This window comes from Schistocerca cancellata, chromosome 4 (assembly GCF_023864275.1).
Source record: "Schistocerca cancellata isolate TAMUIC-IGC-003103 chromosome 4, iqSchCanc2.1, whole genome shotgun sequence".
NCBI lineage: Eukaryota > Metazoa > Arthropoda > Insecta > Orthoptera > Acrididae > Schistocerca > Schistocerca cancellata.
In genome coordinates this window covers 548,277,437-548,299,330 of record NC_064629.1, presented here as the reverse complement: position 1 = coordinate 548,299,330, position 21,894 = coordinate 548,277,437, and positions in this window count along the sequence as shown.

The following is a 21,894-nucleotide window of genomic DNA, read 5'->3' as shown; positions in this document are numbered from 1 at the left end:
AAATGTATCAATTTGAGGTGAGGGTCCCTGTACCGGAAACGAACAATTCGAAAATTATAAGTGAAAACCTTTCTGATACCTCGAACAGTGGAATACAGGTACTGGTACCATTGTTGTTGAGATTGTAGGGTAAGCAACTTTCAGAAGTGGTAGTACTGAGCAAAACAAGAAACTGATATATTTATCCGTCTCCATCATCCTCGAAAGTCTGTACCATCATCACGGAATCACCCTGTATACACATACATTTACAGGCGCCGGTGCTTATAACTTTGACGCTCCGTAGCGTCGTTGGATGATGTTTCTGGACGTGGGTTCCTATGTAAAACTTGATCTACTAACAATAAGTCCTCTCTATAACCTCTAGAAGTGTGTAATACCTATTGTGAAACACCATGTATGTCGAATTCTACTCTCTCTGGGTACTCCAAAGAAGTACCATTACTGTTAAAAATACTGTATGTTTAAGTTCGCTAGTGGATAACGTCAGAAGCCTCATGAGGCTGTTGGCAGGTGATGGCAGGCGATACAATGGTCTACTCTGTGGCTTAGTGGCAAAATGCCTGATTACGATTCCAAACATCTCCGATTCTGTACCCAGTCGTCCCGAGCTTTTTATCTGTCACATAGCACTTCGCCTCTGGCAGTGTCTGTTGATGTGAATCATGCTAAATTCCACTGTGGTATGAAATCCAAGTAAAACTGTGGTTTCCCCTGTAACTGGCTGGACAAGTCAGTTCAAAGTTCGAAGGAAGGCAACAGAATACCACCTCCAACAGAACGATGCCTACTCGAGCCGCGTGGCACTCATAACAGTCTTTGGATTGCTGATTGATTCAACTGCTTTCTCAACATTCAGAACAACCTCAAGTGGAATGTCCAAGTAAATCAAATTATATAAAAATCTCAATGGAGTCCAGCCCCAGCTACAGACGTCAGGAGACAGCCGGGCAGGGTGCGGTGGTGAGGACCTAGTCATGCTCGAGAACTGCAAGAAAACATCATTGACAATAACAGATTTCTTAGGCTGTAATATAGGATTGTCTTACAAAGTGCCACACCTCAGCTGGGCAGGCAGAGCTGTGCCTCGTCAGCAGCAGAAAGCTGGCATGCACTCGATTCATAGTACCGCCAGCACAGCGAAGTGTCCGGTGGTGGCTACTACGCTACAGGGCAGCCCTCGACTCACGGAATCTGGCAACCTCCAGCTCTATGTGTCGATCACTAAAAAGTGCTCTCGTCGACGTCGAAGGTTTGCACTCAGGAGTCTCACTCCAGATCCACCTGATGTAGTCGTTGGCTTGCAGGGATCAGCAGCATCGGTGTTGGCCTAAGGAAAGTGATGAGCAGCAGCAGTGCTACTCCTGTCGGAGTTCGATGACAGACAGCATCCTGGTCACGCAGGTCAAGCCTCCAGCAGGCCTGCAGGGTACTGGTGGCCTCTGCGCCCCACCAGTGATGCCTCGGGAGTTTGCAACGCAACTGGTATCAGCAGCGTCCTTCCAGCCAGACTCGTGGTTCCATCGGCGATCGAAGACAGCTAGGCGTGCCGATGGTCGACCTCCGTAACCTCCCCTCTCACTCGTTGGTTGGTTGATTTGGGGAAGGGGACCAAACAGCGAAGTCATAGGACCCATCGGCTTAGGGAAGGATGGGGAAGGAAGTCGGCCCCTGAAAGGAACCATCCCAGCATTTGCCTGAAGCGATTTAGGGAAATCACGGAAAACCTAAATCGGGATGACCGGACATGGGTTTGAACTGTCGTCATCCCGAATGCGACACCAGTGTGCTAACCACTGCGCCACCTCGCTCGATCCATCTCACTGGATAGCTGCAAATGACACAAGGGCTGAGACTACGCACTGGAGAACCGGCAGTCAGCACTCAGCAATTAGAGATTTGTTAAGAAGGGAGTGTATTTATGTTGGTGCTTTCCGTGATCCCCTTGGGTGTGGGGACGGCTATGACATCATCTGGCCTGGTTTCCTCTCGCTGTCAGTTTTCCTAGTGACTTCAGACTTTCGCAGCGTCGCCTTTAGAGGCTCTTTTCTGCTGTCTTTCCACTTGAATACTTATTGTTGCGTTGTACCTAGACTTCCTTACGGAACTCTGCTTTGCCACTAGTTGACGTGATGTGATTATGCTTCGTTTGCAGACCTGGGCGCTCGGTCGTTTCCCCATGCTGCGACAGCTTCCGTGTTTGCTGCAATTCGCTCAGCATTTCCGCCTAGTTGGCAGTCTACAGGTCATCAACACAAGTGGTTCGGCTTTCGGGAGCTGCCAAGGTGGAACTTGAATGAATTTTTAGTGTGTGCCGGAGATGCTGTCCTGGAGTGTAACAAAGTATACACCAGGCTGAGATTCACTGGAAGAATCTTCAGAAAATGGAATTCATCCATGGAAGTTGTTGTTTATGAAACACTTGTTAGTCCGACCCTATAGCACTGCTCATCAGTCTGGGACGTTTGCTGTGTTAGAACCGTGAACTTGCCCGCATATCCAGATGGACACCATTATCAAATAGTCTTTTTTTCTTTCTTCATTGCTTGCTCACAATTATTTTTCGCGTTGACAATCATAGATTCATGTCAGAGAGTGTTTGAATTCTACATTCATTGTTTTAGCACTTCATTGTTACCACTCCCATTGTGTTTGTGACAGTCCGTATTGCTGGTATGCTTTGGCAACACCAATGGGGCATATAAATGTGAAGTAACTATTTTTTATAAAGAATTTCTCTATTTTTCCGAGTTAAATTGTTCGTAATAAACCTATGTTTATTGACAGTTTTACTTTCGAGAAGTTGTTATCTGTCGGTTCACTTTCTGTTTATGAATTGAGTAATTCAGTTGTGTCCATATGGACACGCTGGGCACTTACACATTAATATATATATATATATATATATATATATATATATATATATATAAATTCTTGTCTTTTTTCCTTTAAAATATAACAGAGGCCTCACGGAATCTTTACAGCTAGGTTTGAGTATGCGGGATGTCTTAGACATCCTGTTTGAGGAAACAAACACTCCTCAGGCTAATAAAATTTACATAGCGCCCACTGATCCAGCAGTTCTCACGGACGAGGATTCAGGTGATGGATGAAACGGGAATACCAGACAATCTTAAGCTTCGACAACTCTGGGACTAAGCTGAAATAAGGCTGACAGAAATAGAAAGAGATTTGAAAAGTTCAGATTACAGAAACAGAAATAAGCAGAAAACCTGAATAATCTGGAAAAATGTTCTCTGCGAAGGAGAAGACAATTCAAGTACAACGTCCTCAAATTATTGCAGCTTATAATAAACATATGGAGGAGGTGGGGGTGGATAGGATGAAGGAAAACGTTGCCGCGTCCAGAATAAATATTTTAAACAGGAAATGGTACTAGGCTTTACTTGCTGTATGACGTATCTCTACATTATGCCTGGCTGCTGAATAAAGGAACAGGAGGTAGTACCATTCAGTTTGAATTCCGGAGAGAAACTGTACAAGTTTACCTGAAGAGGTATATGAATCCTGTAAAAGGTACAGGCAGGCATTGTCCTGTATGCAGATATAACTCGCGTTTTGCAACTGATATAAGATATAATGGAATAAAACACTACATCAAGAAAACTGAGAAAAGAAGAAGGTGTGTAGGTTTATATTGCAAACAGAAATCATCAGCAGTTCGCACAAAATGCGGGAATGAAGACATAGGATTGTGTTTGTTTTAAAGTGCACCACGAATGTCAGTAAATCAAATGACTACGAATTAATTTGTGTCTGTTTTTATGAATTGGTTTATAAGAATTATTTTGTTTAAACTTTGCATTATTTGTATTAAAATCTGTATGTTACAAACTCACTAAGACAAAGAAAGGTCAAATAATAGCTCGTATACATTATTTAGATGTATAACAAGGCAATAAATTGAAAATGAAGGAAAATATCTAGTTTTGAAAATTTTGGGCAGTTAAGGATAAAAATAGAAGAGTTCGAGAAGTTACAAAGAAGAGTGACGCATTTCATCACGGGTTCGTTTAGTCGGTGCGATAGGAGACATTCAGCAAACTCCAGTAGCAGACGTATCAGGGAAGCGTTGCGCATCACGGAGAGGTTTACTATAGAAATTCCGAAGGTGTACACTTCGAGAAGAGTCGGGAAACATATGACTTCCTCCCACGCTTCTCATGGAATGACCACAACAATGAAATTCGGAAAATTATTGATAATATGAGGGTTTACCGATAATCATTCTTCCCGCGCGCCACTCGCGAATAGAACAGGGACAGAGGAAAAGATAGTCCAACCAGAAGTATTCTCCGCTAGACACCGTAAGGTAGCTAACGAAGTATAGATGTAGACGAACAGTTGTTATCGGGCAGTATGAAGTAACAAGTACCACTCACCTCTGTACAACCGCGCGCTGTAAAGTAATGCCTCCGATTTTTTTATTCTGGTCTCAATATCGGTTGTGGTATTACACGTCATGCATGTTACTCGGTCAACCTTCCCGCTTCGATGGCGCAAGTTGCTACCCTCTACGACTACAAGGCTCTGAATTGTTACTTGGCAGTTTGTAACGTAACTATCTCGGAGCGTGAGATGCAGCTTGCTGTAGTCGAGTTTCTAGCCACATAAAACTTCGTCCACAAATGGAGCACGCTCTCTTTCAGCATGACAGTGCCGATTGCTGCTTGGTCCCGGCACGTCCTGACTTGCCGGGACCAAGCAGCAATCGGTATTGTAATTGTAAACTGTCGAAGCTGCGTTGGTAAAGTACCGGAACTTCAAGCGCTGATAGAAAGCACCGAAGCTGAAATCGTTATAGGTACAGAAAGCTGGCTGAAGCCAGAGATAAATTCTGCCGAAATTTTTACAAAGGTACAGACGGTGTTTAGAAAGAATAGATTGCATGCAACCGGTGGTGGAGTGTTCGTCGCTGTTAGTAGTATTTTATCCTGTGGTGAAGTAGAAGTGGATAGTTGCTGTGAATTATTATGGGTGGAGGTTACACTCAACAACCGAGCTAGGTTAATAATTGGCACCTTTTACCGACCCCCCGACTCAGCAGCATTAGTGGCAGAACAACTGAGAGAAAATTTGGAATACATTTCACATAAATTTTCTCAGCATGTTATAGTCTTAGGTGGAGATTTCAATTTACCAGATATAGACTGGGACACTCAGATGTTTAGGACGGGTGGTAGGGACAGAGCATCGAGTGACATTATACTGAGTGCACTATCCGAAAATTACCTCGAGCAATTAAACAGAGAACCGACTCGTGGAGATAACATCTTGGACCTACTGATAACAAACAGACCCGAAATTTTCGACTCTGTAAGTGCAGAACAGGGAATCAGTGATCATAAGGCCGTTGCAGCATCCCTGAATATGGAAGTTAATAGGAATATAAAAAAAGGGAGGAAGGTTTATCTGTTTAGCAAGAGTAATAGAAGGCAGATTTCAGACTACCTAACAGATCAAAACGAAAATTTCTGTTCCGACACTGACAATATTGAGTGTTTATGGAAAAAGTTCAAGGCAATCGTAAAATGCGTTTTAGACAGGTACGTGCCGAGTAAAACTGTGAGGGACGGGAAAAACCCACCGTGGTACAACAACAAAGTTAGGACACTACTGCGAAAGCAAAGACACCTTCACTCCAAGTTTAAACGCAGCCAAAACCTCTCAGACAAACAGAAGCTAAACGATGTCAAAGTTAGCGTAAGGAGGGCTATGCGTGAAGCGTTCAGTGAATTCGAAAGTAAAATACTAGGTACCGACTTGACAGAAAATCCTAGGAAGTTCTGGTCTTACGTTAAATCAGTAAGTGGCTCGAAACAGCATGTCCAGACACTCCGGGACGATGATGGCATTGAAACAGAGGATGACAAGCGTAAAGCTGAAATACTAAACACCTTTTTCCAAAGCTGTTTCACAGAGGAAGGCCGCGCTGCAGTTCCTTCTCTAAATCCTCGCACAAACGAAAAAATGGCTGACATCGAAATAAGTGTCCAAGGAATAGAAAAGCAACTGGAATCACTCAACAGAGGAAAGTCCACTGGACCTGACGGGATACCAATTCGATTCTACATAGAGTACGCGAAAGAACTTGCCCCCCTTCTAACAGCCGTGTACCGCAAGTCTCTAGAGGAACGGAAGGTTCCAAATGATAGAAAAGAGCACAGGTAGTCCCAGTCTTCAAGAAGGGTCGTCGAGCAGATGCGCAAAACTATAGACCTATATCTCTGACGTCGATCTGTTGTAGAATTTTAGAACATGTTTTTTGCTCGAGTATCATGTCGTTTTTGGAAACTCAGAATCTACTATGTAGGAATCACCATGGATTCCGGAAACAGCGATCGTGTGAGACCCAACTCGCTTTATTTGTTCATGAGACCCAGAAAATATTAGATACAGGCTCCCACGTAGATGCTATTTTTCTTGACATCCGGAAGGCGTTCGATACAGTTCCGCACTGTCGCTTGATAAACAATGTAAGAGCCTACGGAATATCAGACCAGCTGTGTGGCTGGATTGAAGAGTTTTTAGCAAACAGAACACAGCATGTTGTTATCAACGGAGAGACGTCTACAGACGTTAAAGTAACCTCTGGCGTGCCACAGGGGAGTGTTATGGGACCATTGCTTTTCACAATATATATAAATGACCTAGTAGATAGTGTCGGAAGTTCCATGCGGCTTTTCGCGGATGATGCTGTAGTATACAGAGAAGTTGCAGCATTAGAAAATTGTAGCGAAATGCAGGAAGATCTGCAGCGGATAGGCACTTGGTGCAGGGAGTGGCAACTGACCCTTAACATAGACAAATGTAATGTATTGCGAATACATAGAAGGAAGGATCCTTTATTGTATGATTATATTATAGCGGAACAAACACTGGTAGCAGTTATTTCTGTAAAGTATCTGGGAGTATGCGTGCGGAACGATTTGAAGTGGAATGATCATATAAAATTAACTGTTGGTAAGGGGGGTACCAGATTGAGATTCATTGGGAGAGTCCTTATAAAATGTAGTCCATCAACAAAGGAGGTGGCTTACAAAGCACTCGTTCGACCTATACTTGAGTATTGCTCATCAGTGTGGGATCCGTACCAGATCGGGTTGACGGAGGAGATAGAGGAGATCCAAAGAAGAGCGGCGCGTTTCGTCACAGGGTTATTTGGTAACCGTGATAGCGTTACGGAGATGTTTAACAAACTCAAGTGGCAGACTCTGCAAGAGAGGCGCTCTGCATCGCGGTGTAGCTTGCTCGCCAGGTTTCGAGAGGGTGCGTTTCTGGATGAGGTATCGAATATATTGCTTCCCCCTACTTATACCTCCAGAGGAGATCACGAATGTAAAATTAGAGAGATTAGAGCGCGCACGGAGGCTTTCAGACAGTCGTTCTTCCCGCGAACCATACGCGACTGGAACAGGAAAGGGAGGTAATGATAGTGGCACGTAAAGTGCCCTCCGCCACACACCGTTGGGTGGCTTGCGGAGTATAAATGTAGATGTAGATGTAGACCACACACGAGCCCTGTGACATCTGCAACAATCCGACGCCCTGGGTTCACTGTCGTCAATCATCCTCCATACAGTCCCGACTTGTCCCCACCTGATTTTCATCTGTTTCCAAAGTTAAGGAACACCTTCGAGGTGAAGAAGTTGTGCAAGCAGAGGCAAGGTTGTGGCCCGTCAACAGTCAACCATTCTACAGTGACGGTATCAACAAACTGGTCTCACATTGGAAGAAATGAGTTCGTTGCCAATATGACTATGTTGAGAAATATACTACTGGCCATTAAAATTGCTACACCAAGAAGAAATGCAAATGATAAACGAGTATTCATTGGACAAATATATTATACTAGAACTGACATGTGATTACATTCACACGCAATTTGGGTGCATAGATTCTGAGAAATCAGTACCCAGAAGAGTAGAGACTGGCGTATTGTGACGAGCCAGTTGCTCGGCCACCATTGACCAGACGTTTTCAGTTGGTGAGAGATCTGGAGGATGTGCTGGCCAGGGCAGCAGTCGAACATTTTCTGTGTCCAGAAAGGTCCGTACAGGACCTGCAACATGCCGTGCGGTCGTGCATTATCCTGCTGGAATGTAGGGTTTCGCGGGGATCGAATGAAGGGTAGAGCCACGGGTCGTAACACATCTGAAATGTAACGTCCACTGTTCAAAGTGACGTCAATGCGAACAAGAGGTGACCGCGACGTGTGACCAATGACCCCCCATACCATCACGCCGGGTGATACTCCAGTATGGCGATGACGAATACACGCTTCCCATGTGCGTTCATCGCGATGACGCCAAACACGAATACGACCATCATGATGCTGTAAACAGAATCTGGATTTACCCGAAAAAATGACGTTTTGCCATTCGTGCACCCAGGTTCGTCGTTGAGTACACCATCGCATGCGCTCCTGTCTGTGCTGCAGCGTCAAGGGTAACCGCAGCCGTGGTCTCCGAGCTGATAGTCCATGCTGCTGCAAACGTCTTCGAACTGTTCGTGCAGATGGTTGTTGTCTTGCAAACATCCCCATCTGTTGACTCACGGAGGCCGGCCGGAGTGGCTGAGCGGTTCTAGGCGCTACAGTCTGGAACCGCGCGACCGCTACAGTCGCAGGTTCGAGTCCTGCCTCGGGCATGGATGTTTGTGATGTCCTTAGGTTAGTTAGGTTTAAGTAGTTCTAAGTTCTAGGGGACTGATGACCTGAGACGTTAAGTCCCATAGTGCTCAGAGCCATTTGAACCATTTGACTCAGGGATCGAGACGTGGCTGCACGATCCGTTACAGCCATGCGGATAAGATGCCTGTCATCTCGACTGTTAGTGATACGAGGCCGTTGGGATCCAACACGGCGTTCCGTATTACCCTCCTGAACCCACCGATTCCATAATCTGCTAAGTCATTGGATCTCGACCAACGCGAGCAGCAATGTCGCGATACGATAAACCGCAATCGCGATAGGCTACAATCCGACCTTTATCAAAGCCGGAAACGTGATGGTACGCATTTCTCATCCATACACGAGGCATCACAACAACGTTTCACCAGGCAACGCCGGTCAACTGCTGTTTGTGTATGAGAAATCGGTTGGAAACTCTCCCCATGTCAGCACGTTGTAGGTATCGCCACCGGCGCCAACCTTGAGTGAATGCTCTGAAAAGCTAATCATTTGCATATCACAGCATCTTCTTCCTGTCGGTTAAATATCGCGTCTGTAGCACGTCATCTTCGTGGTGTAGGAATTTTAATGGCCAGTAGTGTAAATATGTAGGCATGAAAAATTAATGCTAATAAAGATTTCGTTAATTAAAATGCTTTAAGAGTTTACACATCAAAAATTCGGAGGCATTACTTTTCAGCACGCCCTCGTAGTTATCTTTGCCACTGCGTCGCCAACTGGACCGAGCTTCACATATACGTCACCGGAGCCTTGGAGCCGTGCCACCTTCCTCCACGTAGCTTAATCATACAGAGTACTTCTTCACATTCCACGCAATCCACCATTCAACATAACTAAGAGTAATCTTAAGGAGTTTCTTGATGCAGCGTTCGAACTCTCTTCTTCCAAGTAAACTTCAGATTTCGAAACTACGCACGACTGGATTTATGAAGAGGATCCAGCCGTCTGTTATTCCGACTGAATTCATTTATGTTTACGCCGAAAAATCGCGAAGTGTGAGAAAGTAACAGTGTGTCTTTCGACTTCAACATCCGCTAACGACGAGGGTAGTACTTGCCGACATAGGAACATATACTGATGTGCCAAAGAAACTGGTAAAGGCATGCGTATTCATATACAGAGATATGTAAACAGGCAGAATACGGCGATGTGGTTGGCAATGCCTACAACAGACAACAAGTATCTGGCGCATTTGTTATCAAGATTTAACTGAGTTTGAACATGGTGTTATAGTCGGCGCACTAGCAATGGGGCACAGCATCTCCGAGGTAGCGATAAAGTGGGCATTTTCCAGTACGACCATTTCACGAATGTGCCGTTAATGTCAGGAATCCGGTAAAACATCAAATCTCCGACATCGCTTCGGCTGGAAAAAGAACCTGCAAGAACGGGACCAACGACAACTAAAGAGAATATTTCAACGTGACAGAAGTGCAACCCTTCCGCAAATTGCTGCAGATTTCAATGCTGGACCATCAACAAGTGCCACCGTTCAAATGATTCAACGAAACATCATCGGCATAAGCTTTCGGAGCCGAAGACCCACTCGTGTACCCTTGATGACTGCACGGCATGAAGCTTTACGCCTCGCATGGGCTCGTCAACACCAACATTGGACTGTTGATGAATGGAAACATGTTGCCTTGTCGGGCGAATCTCTTTTCAAATTGTATCGAGAGAATGGACGTGTACTAATATGGACAACCTCATGAATCCACGGACCGTGTCCCAGCAGGGGACTGTTCGAGCAGGTGGAGGCTCTGCAATGGTGTGGAGCGTGTGCAGTTGAAGTGATATGGGACCCCTGATACGTCTACATACGACTCTGACAGATGACACGAACGTAGGCATTCTATCTAATCACCTCATTGCCGGCCGGAGTGGTCGAGCGGTTCTGGGCGCTACAGTCTGGAACCGCGCGATCGCTATGGTCGCAGGTTCGAATCCAGCCTCGGGCATGGATGTGTATGATGTCCTTAGGTTAGTTAGGTTTCAGTATTTCTAAGTTCTAGGGGACTGATGACCTCTGATGTTTAGTCCCATAGTGCTCAGAGCCATTTGATCATCTCATTCTGTCCGATCACCTGCATCCATTCATACCCAATGTGCATTCCGACGGACTTAAGCAGTTTCAGCAGGACAATAAGATACCCCACATGTCTAGAATTGCTGCAGAGTGGCTCCACGAGCACTCTTCTAAGTTTAAACACTTCCACTGGCCACCAAACTCCCCAGACATGAACATTATTGAACATATCTGGGATGCCTTGCAATGTGCTGTTCAGAAGAGATATCCACCCCATCGTACTCTAACGGATTTATGGACAGCCCTGAAGGATTCATGGTGTCAGTTGGCTCCAGCACTACTTCAGACATTAGTCGAGTCCATGCCACGTCGTGTTGCGGCGCTTCTGTGTGCTCGCGGGGCCCCTACTCTATATTTCACAAGTGTACCAGTTTGGCTCTTCAGTGTATAAAAGGAACACCGTAAGTATACTGTACGCCAAATTAATAAAGGACAATTGTTTTTAATATATAAATAGCAAAATGTAGGAATGTATTACATATGCTGTATTTAGAGGGCGACCACTGACAACACTTTGTAATAACAAGAGAAATGAGTCTGCTGTAAAACATACTTAAAATCTAGTAGCTTTAAGACATAAAAAATAACAATTGATATACAACAGCTACTGTGGAAGGTGGCCATGAAAATAAACACATTTATTTGCCGTAGATAACAAAAAGATTGAAAATATTTAAATTTTAAGATTATTTAAATAATACACGATTGAACACGAGTTGTGAGAAGTCAATTTTTTTTGCAAAAGATCTCAGCCTTATCTGTATCAGACTTACAATAGCATTCAGAAGTATTGAATACGCTACTAATCCCTTGTGTGTCGTCCAGATCCTGGTTTCGTAGGTGGAAGGGGGGAAAAGGTATTGTCGAAAACCTGCTCCGAAATTTAATTTAAAAGTGCTCAGCTATTTGTATAACGCACCTAAATGTGAGACATCTGTTTAAAATTAATAACTGATAGCTAGATTAAAACAACGTTTTTAAACACCGAGTGCACTATATTTTCAGCACAGGGCGTCTGAGGTGCGTGTTTCAGCTAGTGTACTTGGGCTCAGTCTGCCCGCAAGTGAGGTTCGCTGTTAGGCGCGGTTCACACAGAAGCGATACGATATGCAATAGAATACGCAATACCGTGCAAAAGCAACCTGCATCGGCGGCGCGCATATATAGTGGAAGAGACTTAATTGGTTCACGCTAGGGAAACAGCGATACAACGTTCATACGTGTCTCTGTCGTATCGCCCGGTGCAGCGTGGAGTGCTGATTGTGTCACGCAACCTGAATCGTACGATACACAACTAGGGAAATTCCTACTCATCCGATGTGCTCAAAAAAAAAAAAAGTTTTACGCAGATGAAGCGAAGCTACACTCATCTTTGTAGTTAGTCAGTAAAACTTCTACCTTTCGCGTAAAAAATTAAAAACGACTGTTTTGGATTGGTCCGTTTTCTCCGCTATGGAGTATTTCTCATTCGATTTTGAGGAAAATAATCGGTAAAAAAATTAGTTTCTTCATGTGTTTTAGTCCGATATCCGAGCTTGTTAATGACTTGGTTTTCTTTTCGCTGTTGTCCATAACAATTGTGATACTTCTAAGTAAAATGAAACATAGCGCATATTTTGAAAAGGTTGCAGTGAAAAATGTAGTCACTGACCAGTGTATGTTTGCTGCGTAAGAAATATAGCTAACATATCGAAACTGTTTTAACTCCGGAAGGCGTGCCGCACCTCTTTCCATTCTCGAGTAAATACGCGACAAACTATGATGCATCACACTTGACCCTAGGCCACGCGGCGCGCTATGCAGAGCTGCCCAGGGTGTGCTGCCGATACACACCAGAGTCATAAGCTGATGATACTGACTAAATGTTTTTTCAATCTATGCTCCTTGGTTCGAGGAAACTTCGTGAAAAATGTAAAAGAGATTTCAAAGCTAAATTCCAGTTACTTCTGAACGAGCAACTGAACGAAGCTGAGAAGGAAACGTTAGGAGTTTTCTCAACATCATGGGCTTCTTCGATTTCTTCAGACACATTGTCTGCCCCTAAGCAGAGCTCACCACCCACTGCTACGCCATCCATAGTGACGAATCTCATTTCAAAACCAGCAATATTTCGCCTGACTACTGCTCAAGCTGAATCATATACTACATTGCGAACTTGAACAGTTGTAGAAATACTATCCTAATATTACTAATTTGTAACTATTTGTGTGTATGTACACACCACAATGAATAAACTACCATAATAGATGGTCTTACTAAAAATAACCTTTTTATACTGGCATTTGTAACAGTAACACCAACTTACCTTGTTACGAAGAGTAACTTCACAGCAGGAGAAATAGGACGTCGAAAATTTGTTCTGCTTTGTCAGAGTAGCTGATACTAGTAGCTCCAAAAAGTGGAAACTGTTTGGATTCATTTTGTAGAATTCGCAGAATGTGTGGATTTTGGAACATATGTTGTATTCGAACATTGTGCATTACCTCGAAGAGAACGGTCTATTGACACACAGTCAACACGGATTTAGAAAACATCATTCTTGAGAAACATAACTACCTCCTTACTCACACGGAGTGTTGAGTGCCATTGACAAGGGATTTCAAATCGATTTCGTACTTCTAGATTTCCAAAAGGCGTTTGCCACTGTACCACACAAGAGGCTTGTAGTGAAATTGCGTGCTTATAGAATATCATCTCAGTTACGTTACTGGGTTCGTGACTTCCTGTCAGAGAGGTCGCAGTTCGTAGTAATTGACGGAAAGTCATCGAGTAAAACCGAAGTGATTTCTGGCGTTCCCCAAGGTAGTGTTACAGGCCCTTTTCCTGTTCCTTCTACATCTACATCTGCATCTACATGGTTACTCTGCAGTTCACTCTTAAGTGCCTGAAAAGCGTTCATCGAACCATTTTCATACTGCTTTCTCGAATGGCGCGTGGGAAAAAGGAACACCTAAATCTTTCCGTTCGAGCTCTGATTTCTCATATTTTATTATGATGATCATTCCTCCCTACGTAGGTGGGTGTCAACAAAATATTTTCGCATTCGGAAGAGAAAGTTGGTGATCGAAATTTCGTAAATAGATCTCGCCGCAAAGAAAGCCGCCTTTGTTTCAGTGACTGCCACCCCAACTCTCGTATCATATCAGTGACCCTGTCAAGACAAAAATTTTAAAAAGGCTTATCTATATAAACGATTTAGGAGACAATCTAAGCAGCCGTCTTAGGTTGTTTGCAGATAATGCTGTCGTCTATCGACTAGCAAATTCATCAGAAGATAAAACAAATTGTAAAACGATTTAGAAAAGATATCCGCATGGTGCAAAAATTGGTAGTTGACCCTAAATAACGAAAAGTGTGAGGTCATCCACATGAGTGCTAAAAGGAACACGTTAAACTTCGATTACACGAGTAATCATTCAAATCTACAGGCCGTAAATTCAACCAAATACCTAGGAATTACGATTACGAACAACTTAAATTGGAAGGAACGCATAGAAACTGTTGTGGGAAAGGCTAACCAAAGACTGCGTTTTATTGGCACTTAGAAAATGTAACAGATCTACTAAAGAGACTGCCTACACTACTCTTGTCCGTCCTCTTTTAGTATACTGCTGCGCGGTACGGGATCCTTACCAGATACGACTGACGGAGTACATCGAGAAAGTTCAAAGAAGGGCAGCACGTTTTGTATTATCGCGATATAGGGGAGAGAGTGTCACTGAAATAATACAGGATTTTGGGTGGATATCGTTAAAACAAAGGCGTTTTTCGTTGCGGCGGAATCTCTGCACGAAATTTCAATCACCAACTTTCTCCTCCGAATGCGAAGTTATTTTGTTGCTGCAGACCTACATAGGGAGAAACGATAGTCATAGTAAAATAAGAGAAATCAGAGGCCGCACGGAAAGACATTGGTGTTCGTTTTTTCCGCGCGCCGTACGGGATAATAGGGAATTATTGAAAAGGTGGTTCGATGAACCCTCTGCCAGGCACTTAAATGTGATTTGCAGAGTAATCCATGCAGCTGTAGAAGTGTCCGTGTTGCGAGAGCGCACGAGAAACCACAAGTCACCTTTGTTTGATATTTATAGCACTGTACGGGTGCACCCAGTTCTTTCCCGTCTTTTTCGTTTTCTTGATCTTTAAATAATGATAAGCCACAGTAAAGCCCTCTTCAGAAGAGTTAAAGATTGCATCTCGAAATGAAACATAAACGTGATTCGTGCTGTCTAGTTGCTTGGCGTTTCATATCAGTGGGAACACGAGTGTCGCACCGATAAGCGTCGCGTTGCGCGACTTTGAATGCTACGTATTGTATGACACAACGTATCGTTTCAGTGTGAATCGCCCCTTACGGGCGCTGTTTCGTGAACACAAACGGAAATTTTGAAAAATTGTTCAGTTTTATGAATACTGTAGTGTAGCTCAAAGAATAAGAGTTATAAACTCATGTAATGCTTACCATGTTTCAAACAGATCTTTTGGGAACAGTTTGATGTGTAAACCACAGTTTTTGGTCTCACACTTCTTTTCTGAATTGCATTTTGTGTTGCATGTGAAATAAAACACGTTAATTATTCATGTACAGCATAGGTACACATATATCGAAATAAAAGCAAAATAGAAGCCACTTTTTTAAATTATTTACACCATTATGTTTAAAGCAGACTTTTAAAAAGATGTTGCTGTCATTAATTATGGTCATAAATCTTTTTAATAATGATTATCAAAAATGTCAGTAATTGACTCATAGTTTTTCTTTAAAAGAGTCTTTAATATTCAAATTTAAGGCATTATACTACTCTACTTTGAAGTTAAGTATGTTTTAAGACAGTACACAAAATTTCAGCCGTATATCTTTGATAGGTTTTAACCATTTTGTACCAGAACACCAAAAAAATAAACATCTGGGAAATGAAAGTTAAAGCTTGTGTCTCTACCTACCCTGCATAACACTAATGCATCCCAGGTCCATATTCACCTCGAGTCTGGTGTTGTTCTCCCTCCCTTTTCTTTTTCAGACTACTTCTTCTTATTCTTGCTTCTCTGGTGGCTTCCCAGTGCTAATTTCTCTGCTTTGAAGAGTCTTCAGCGATCAGTGGCAGTACATATTTAGTCCACCAGGCAATCCTATCAATTCCGTAACCTTAAACCTCGGAACAGCACCATCACTGAAACATGGCAGGGCATCCAGTACACCTGTTTTCGAAGTATTTAGTTCTACCAGAACAGTTTTTGGTGTTTGTTCCCACATGCAGTTGTTAAAACTCTCATTTGGAGTTTGAGTTCTACCATGTTTATACTTCTCTAATAATCTCGTGTCACTAAGACATTAGAGACTAAACGGTCATAAACACAAAAAATGAGAACAGGACTCTGTTTTTAAGAGAGCTATTTGTGTGACGTGGGAGTGTGGCCATGTGTTCAGACGCTTTTAAATTCCTCTAATTCTGGGGCTTCTTCGGTACAATTTCCTCGAAGGATACTTTTTCTTGTTCAGAAAAGTACAGAGAATTTTTAAGACAAAAATTTTAAAAACCGATTTTTTTATATTTTATTCGCTTTGTAATCCCATTAACGTCGTTTTCTGCCGAGTGGGGCTTCAACAAGCACGGAGAATTGCTGCTGAATTGACCGTCTGAGTACGTCGACAAAACTGAAGTACACAGAATTCTACAAGTCACACTGGTGATTGAGTACTTTAGTTATTTCTTGCACGTGATGTCCATAGATGTCAATTTCTTTCATAATGTCCAATAAACGTCCTTTAGGGGCTGTGTACAAAATTTAAAGATGTCTCTCTGTTGGCCGTACTGAGTGTTTAGTTTCAGTTGGATGATCTCTAAATGCTGTCTTAAAATGTATTGAATTCTTCTTTAAAACGGATATCAAAGTTCTGGCTGTCTAACCTACATAATGTTTAGGACAGTCGTTCCATTTAATGCAATACACGCCTGGTGCACAAAATTTAGAACTTCATTTAATTGTACCATGTTTTAGTTTAAACCGAAGAGCTTCACTTTTGCGAGAACAGATGCTTACTCAAGTTTTTCGAAATTGTTGCGCTGTTATATCTCGACACCCTTCCTCTTATTTTATAGGCACATAGCTTTTTGGGCTTGATGTCCCTCTTTCAAGATAATATCCTTTCATCTCTGGGTTATGTAACGCATAAGTTTTTCCAGTATTCGGCACTTCTTGAGGCACCAGTCGGGGTCATTCCAGATCCACCCCATGACGGAAGTGTATGCGGAATACGGTGCAGAAACCACTGCCAATTTCTCACCCTGTTGAATATAGAAAGTTATTATTCCTCCTCAGCTCCCAAATGGTTGACGCTGTTTTGCAAGTTCTAGTACCTTATATGCTGGAGAAGTCCATATTTTTATGTATGAAGGTTGTTTCCTCTAAAACGAAAACTGGCGCGCTTTCTGGCACGACACATTCCATGCTCACTGCAACATATAGGTTCTTCACAGAGTAAATCTAGTCTCATCTGTAAACAGAACCTTCGCCTAAAATGCCGTATGCCCTTTGGCACCCAGGTTCATCTTAACTAACATATGGCCTCTGTCTGGGTACGCTAGAATTTTATACCGTCCTTCTGGCACTTTGCCGCATGCGTAGCTATTTCAGAAGATGCAGTACTGTAGTATTTTAACAAGGTTCGCCACATACCTCTGTTCCCTGGGCCTAGTCTTGCTTTCACCTTTTATAATGCGAGTTTGACCTCGCTGATGTTCAGCGCTTCATTGTTGCTCGGCGTCGTCTTATTCTTCACCGATGTCAGAAAGAGATTTTCTCCTTTATTTTTCACTCCATTTCAGCGATTTCGCGCAAACGTGTCGAATGAAGTAAGTTTATTAAGTACCTTTACAATGCAAAAGGTTGCAGAATTAATTTCATTCATACGCGTGTGCACTTCATAGAAAAATTGCGTGGTCTTACGGAAGGTGGAAGGTATTATAAATACGCACTCCTGCTTCTGTGCTCCCCCCCCCCCCTCTCCCCCACCAAAACCTTTGTTAACGTATGAAACTAATTACGTTGTTATAACCTTTTCCTGTTGCAGTCATAATTTAAATCTTTGTGAGTTGCATTGCTGAGACAACATTTGTAAATGAGATACCGCCTAGATCGGTACTGGGGACTGATGACCTTAGCTGTTTAGCCCCCCTTAAACATCCCAACAACCACCACCACCAGGTCGGTACTGACCAGTGTACAGAACTAGAAGTCATTAATCGGTTCAAGGTTTCGATGCTGGTCAGACACACGTAACCATCGCTTAAGTTAGTCTATACTATCTGTAGTTGAGAAGAATGCTCTCGACAAGAATGCGGCAGCGAGTAGGGTGAAATTCCTTAGACAGAACAATAGCCTAAAAACATTTTCATGGCTGAATTTACGCCAGCATTGTAACTGTGACTGACTTGGAGTTAGAGCAGCGTAAATGCATTGCTCTGCAAAGCTTAACAACGAGATACATAAAGTAACATAAAACATTAACAACTCGGTGGAAATGAATGAAAGTGCGGAAACATGTTCCTAGAGATCTCCCAGTCGCGCACAGAGAGGTGCACGTCACATGGTGTGCGGTGAGCGTGACTATAGCGGCAAATGGGGCTGTCCCCGCAACACGAAGCAGTTACAAATGGTTCAAATGGCTCTGAGCACTATGCGACTTAACATCTATGGTCATCAGTCCCCTAGAACTTAGAACTACTTAAACCTAACTAACCTAAGGACATGACACAACACCCAGTCATCACGAGGCAGAGAAAATCCCTGACCCCGCCGGGAATCGAACCCGGGAACCCGGGCGTGGGAAGCGAGAACGCTACCGCACGACTACGAGCTGCGGACACGAAGCAGTTACAGGAACGGGCTCAAATGGATCTGAGCACTATGGGCCTTAACATCTGAGGTCATCAGTCCCCTAGACTTAGAACTACTTAAACCTAAGGACATCACACACATCCATGCCCGAGGCAAGATTCGAACCTGCGACCGTAGCAACAGCGCGGTTCCGGACTGAAGCGCCTAGAACCGCTCGGCCACAACGGCCGGCCCTTTTGGTGGGCCAGGTGTTATAGTGTGAGGAGGCAAAACGTTCCATGGACATACTGACCTTCAAATCTTTGTACACGAGACAGTTATCAGTCAGCGTTAGTAGGTAGACAGTGCCGTTCTGGCACCAAACTACATCATCTATGACGTCATCAATGAGTAATCGGACTCTGTGTGTGTGTATGTGTGTGTGTGTGTGTGTGTGTGTGTGTGTGTGTGTGTGTGTGTGTGTGCGTGAATCAGCGAACAGTTACGGTGCACTGTATTGGTGTTCTTCATTACAGCGTGGCCCAGAGACAACATCGGGATGATTTTACACAGGGAAGAATCATCGAGAAACTGGAAGAACAAAGTGTGACAAGTGTAGCTCAGGAGTTTGGTGTTGCTCGCAGCATTGTGTCTCGTGCATAGGGAGCCTTGCAACCCCACAGGCACTGCTGCTCGAATGAGAGAAGGTGGTTGACCACAGTCAACTACAGCGGAAAATGACTGTGACATCGTGCAGTAGGCAAGAGGGGACCAACTTCAAATACCGAGTGTAACTGCAACAACATTTAACAGGGCTGCAAGGCAGGCAATCTTATGTTCCCTGCGGCAAGGTGACTGCATAGGGATGGTTTCTTTGTCCGATGACCAGTCCGTTGTGTTCTGTTGAGACATTCACATCAGCGGCAGCGTTTGCGATGGTGCTAATAGCACAGGGACTTGACCATCGAAGAGTGGGGTCGCGTGTCTTTCTCGAATGAGAGAAGAATCTATCTGAGTAGTGATTCTGGACGTACCCTCACATGGCGATAGGTGGGAACACGTAATGTACCCAGGAACATGACCCTTTTGGTGGGTTCAAAAATCAAATGGCTCTGAGCACTATGGGACTTTACTTCTGAGGTCATCAGTCCCGTAGAACTTAGAAATACTGAAACCTAACTAACCTAAGGACATCACACACATCCATGCCCGAAGCAGGATTAGAACCTGCGACCGTAGCGGCGTAGCGGTCGCGCGGTTCCAGACTGTAGCGCCTAGAACCGCTCGGCCACTCCGGCCGGCCCTTTTGGTGGGCCAGGTGTTATAGTGTGAGGAGGCAAAACGTTCCATGGACATACTGACCTTCAAATCTTTGTACACGGGACAGTTATCAGTCAGCGTTAGTAGGTAGACAGTGCCGTTCTGGCACCAAACTACATCATCTATGACGTCACCAATGACGTCATCAATGAGTAATCGGATTTCCTCACCCTTCCCTACCTCTACACTCTCTCTGAAAAGGGCCAATTGGCCTATCTATAGAAATGCGGGCAATTAAGCACTAGCCAGGGTTTTCCCCCACCGCTATACTCGTACGTCAGTGAGGAAGTAGGGCTACTGTCCTAAATTGTCGAGAAATTAAAAAATCTAAGATGGTGCATTGTTAGGCTATTGTTAGATCACTTGTGCTAAAAACAGAATTCAAAATGGCTTACCTGGAATCCTGGCCCAGTCCTTATGATATCAGAATTTTCCCCCAGCTATTACTCATTATGACATGCATGGCTGTTTATAGCAGTCCGGATGTTCCCTTTTGATGTCATCACTTAAACAACTACTCAAGTTTGGTGGGAAATTGGACATATGTGATAGAGCATCGTGTTACTTCAATTCAAAAATCATAATCTCACTTTTCCCCTAAAGTCCGCAGCTCGTGATCTTGCGGTAGCGTTCTCGCTTCCCGCGCATGGGGTCCCGGGTTCGATTCCTGGCTTGCTCAGGAAATTTTTCCCTGCCTCGAGATGACTGGGTGTTGTTGTGTCGTCTTCATCATCATCATCATCATCATCATCATTCATTCCCATTACGGTCGGAGGAAGGCAATGGCAAACCACTTCCGCTAGGACCTTGCGTAGTCGGCGGTGCGGGTCTCCCGCATCGTCCCCTACGCTCCTCGGAGTATGGGACTGCACTCACTCGCTTTCCCCTAAAAGTTTTAATGACTGCTCTTCTGACACCATAGTTTAAACAAGTTGTGCACTATACAAGCAGACAGTTGACTGTCATATTTGTGGGCTTCTGTTAGATAGAAAAGTGGAAACTCCACATAGAGACCACTGTCATCTAACAGGAAAGTTCTGTGTTGCAGGTGACAGTCCTTGCAACTTGAAGCACTGGTTACCATGGCAAATGCCTGACTTCTTCGATAATGTGAGCGGGTATGATCCTCACTTGCTTGTTGAGAACGGGGGTGATTTTGGCTTGAAAGATTATAAGGTCAGTACCATTCCTGACACCACTGAAAAGTACATTGCGTTTTCCAAGCGAATCACGGCAAAAATAACTCTCTGCTTCTTAGTTTCATTATGATTCATGCACGTGTTTCTTCAGAAACTTGTTGATATGATGCATCAGGAGGATATTCACATCGCCAGAGCTACATATCCCGACAATGTCTTTCCATAAAAATAACTGGATTCGATGGAGAGACTCAGTGAAACCAAGCTGCCCAACATAACCACTTTCTCCAGTAAACTAACAGGCACTGCCATAACGAATGCAGAATATGAGCATGTGGTGAATGTCTGACAGGAGTTCAGCGTCTCTGATTTAGAAGAATATGCTAAATTTTACAGAAACACAGATGTACACCTGTTCATAGGCATTTTCGAGATATTGTGCCTGAGCACATACTCTCTGGACCCTGCCTTCCTATAACCCATACCAGTGCATTCATGGGATGCAATGTTAAAAAGAACACATGTCAGCATCAAACTGTTCACCAATGTTAATATGCTGCTCTTCTTTCAACACGGGATTAGTGGGGGACTTAGTTAGTGCATGCATAGTTATACCAAGGTGAATGACCCGTGAACGGGTGAAGAGGAGTACAAACTATGTGATGATTTCACTTACATCCTTTAAACGGATGGAAACAACCTCTGTGGGCAAACTGTGCCACGAACTCTGCCGTTTGTAGTGTTTCAGTGGATACCCAAAGGGGTAATCGCTGGACTGAAGGAAAAGATTCGTGTTGTGGCTGCTGATACTGGTGACA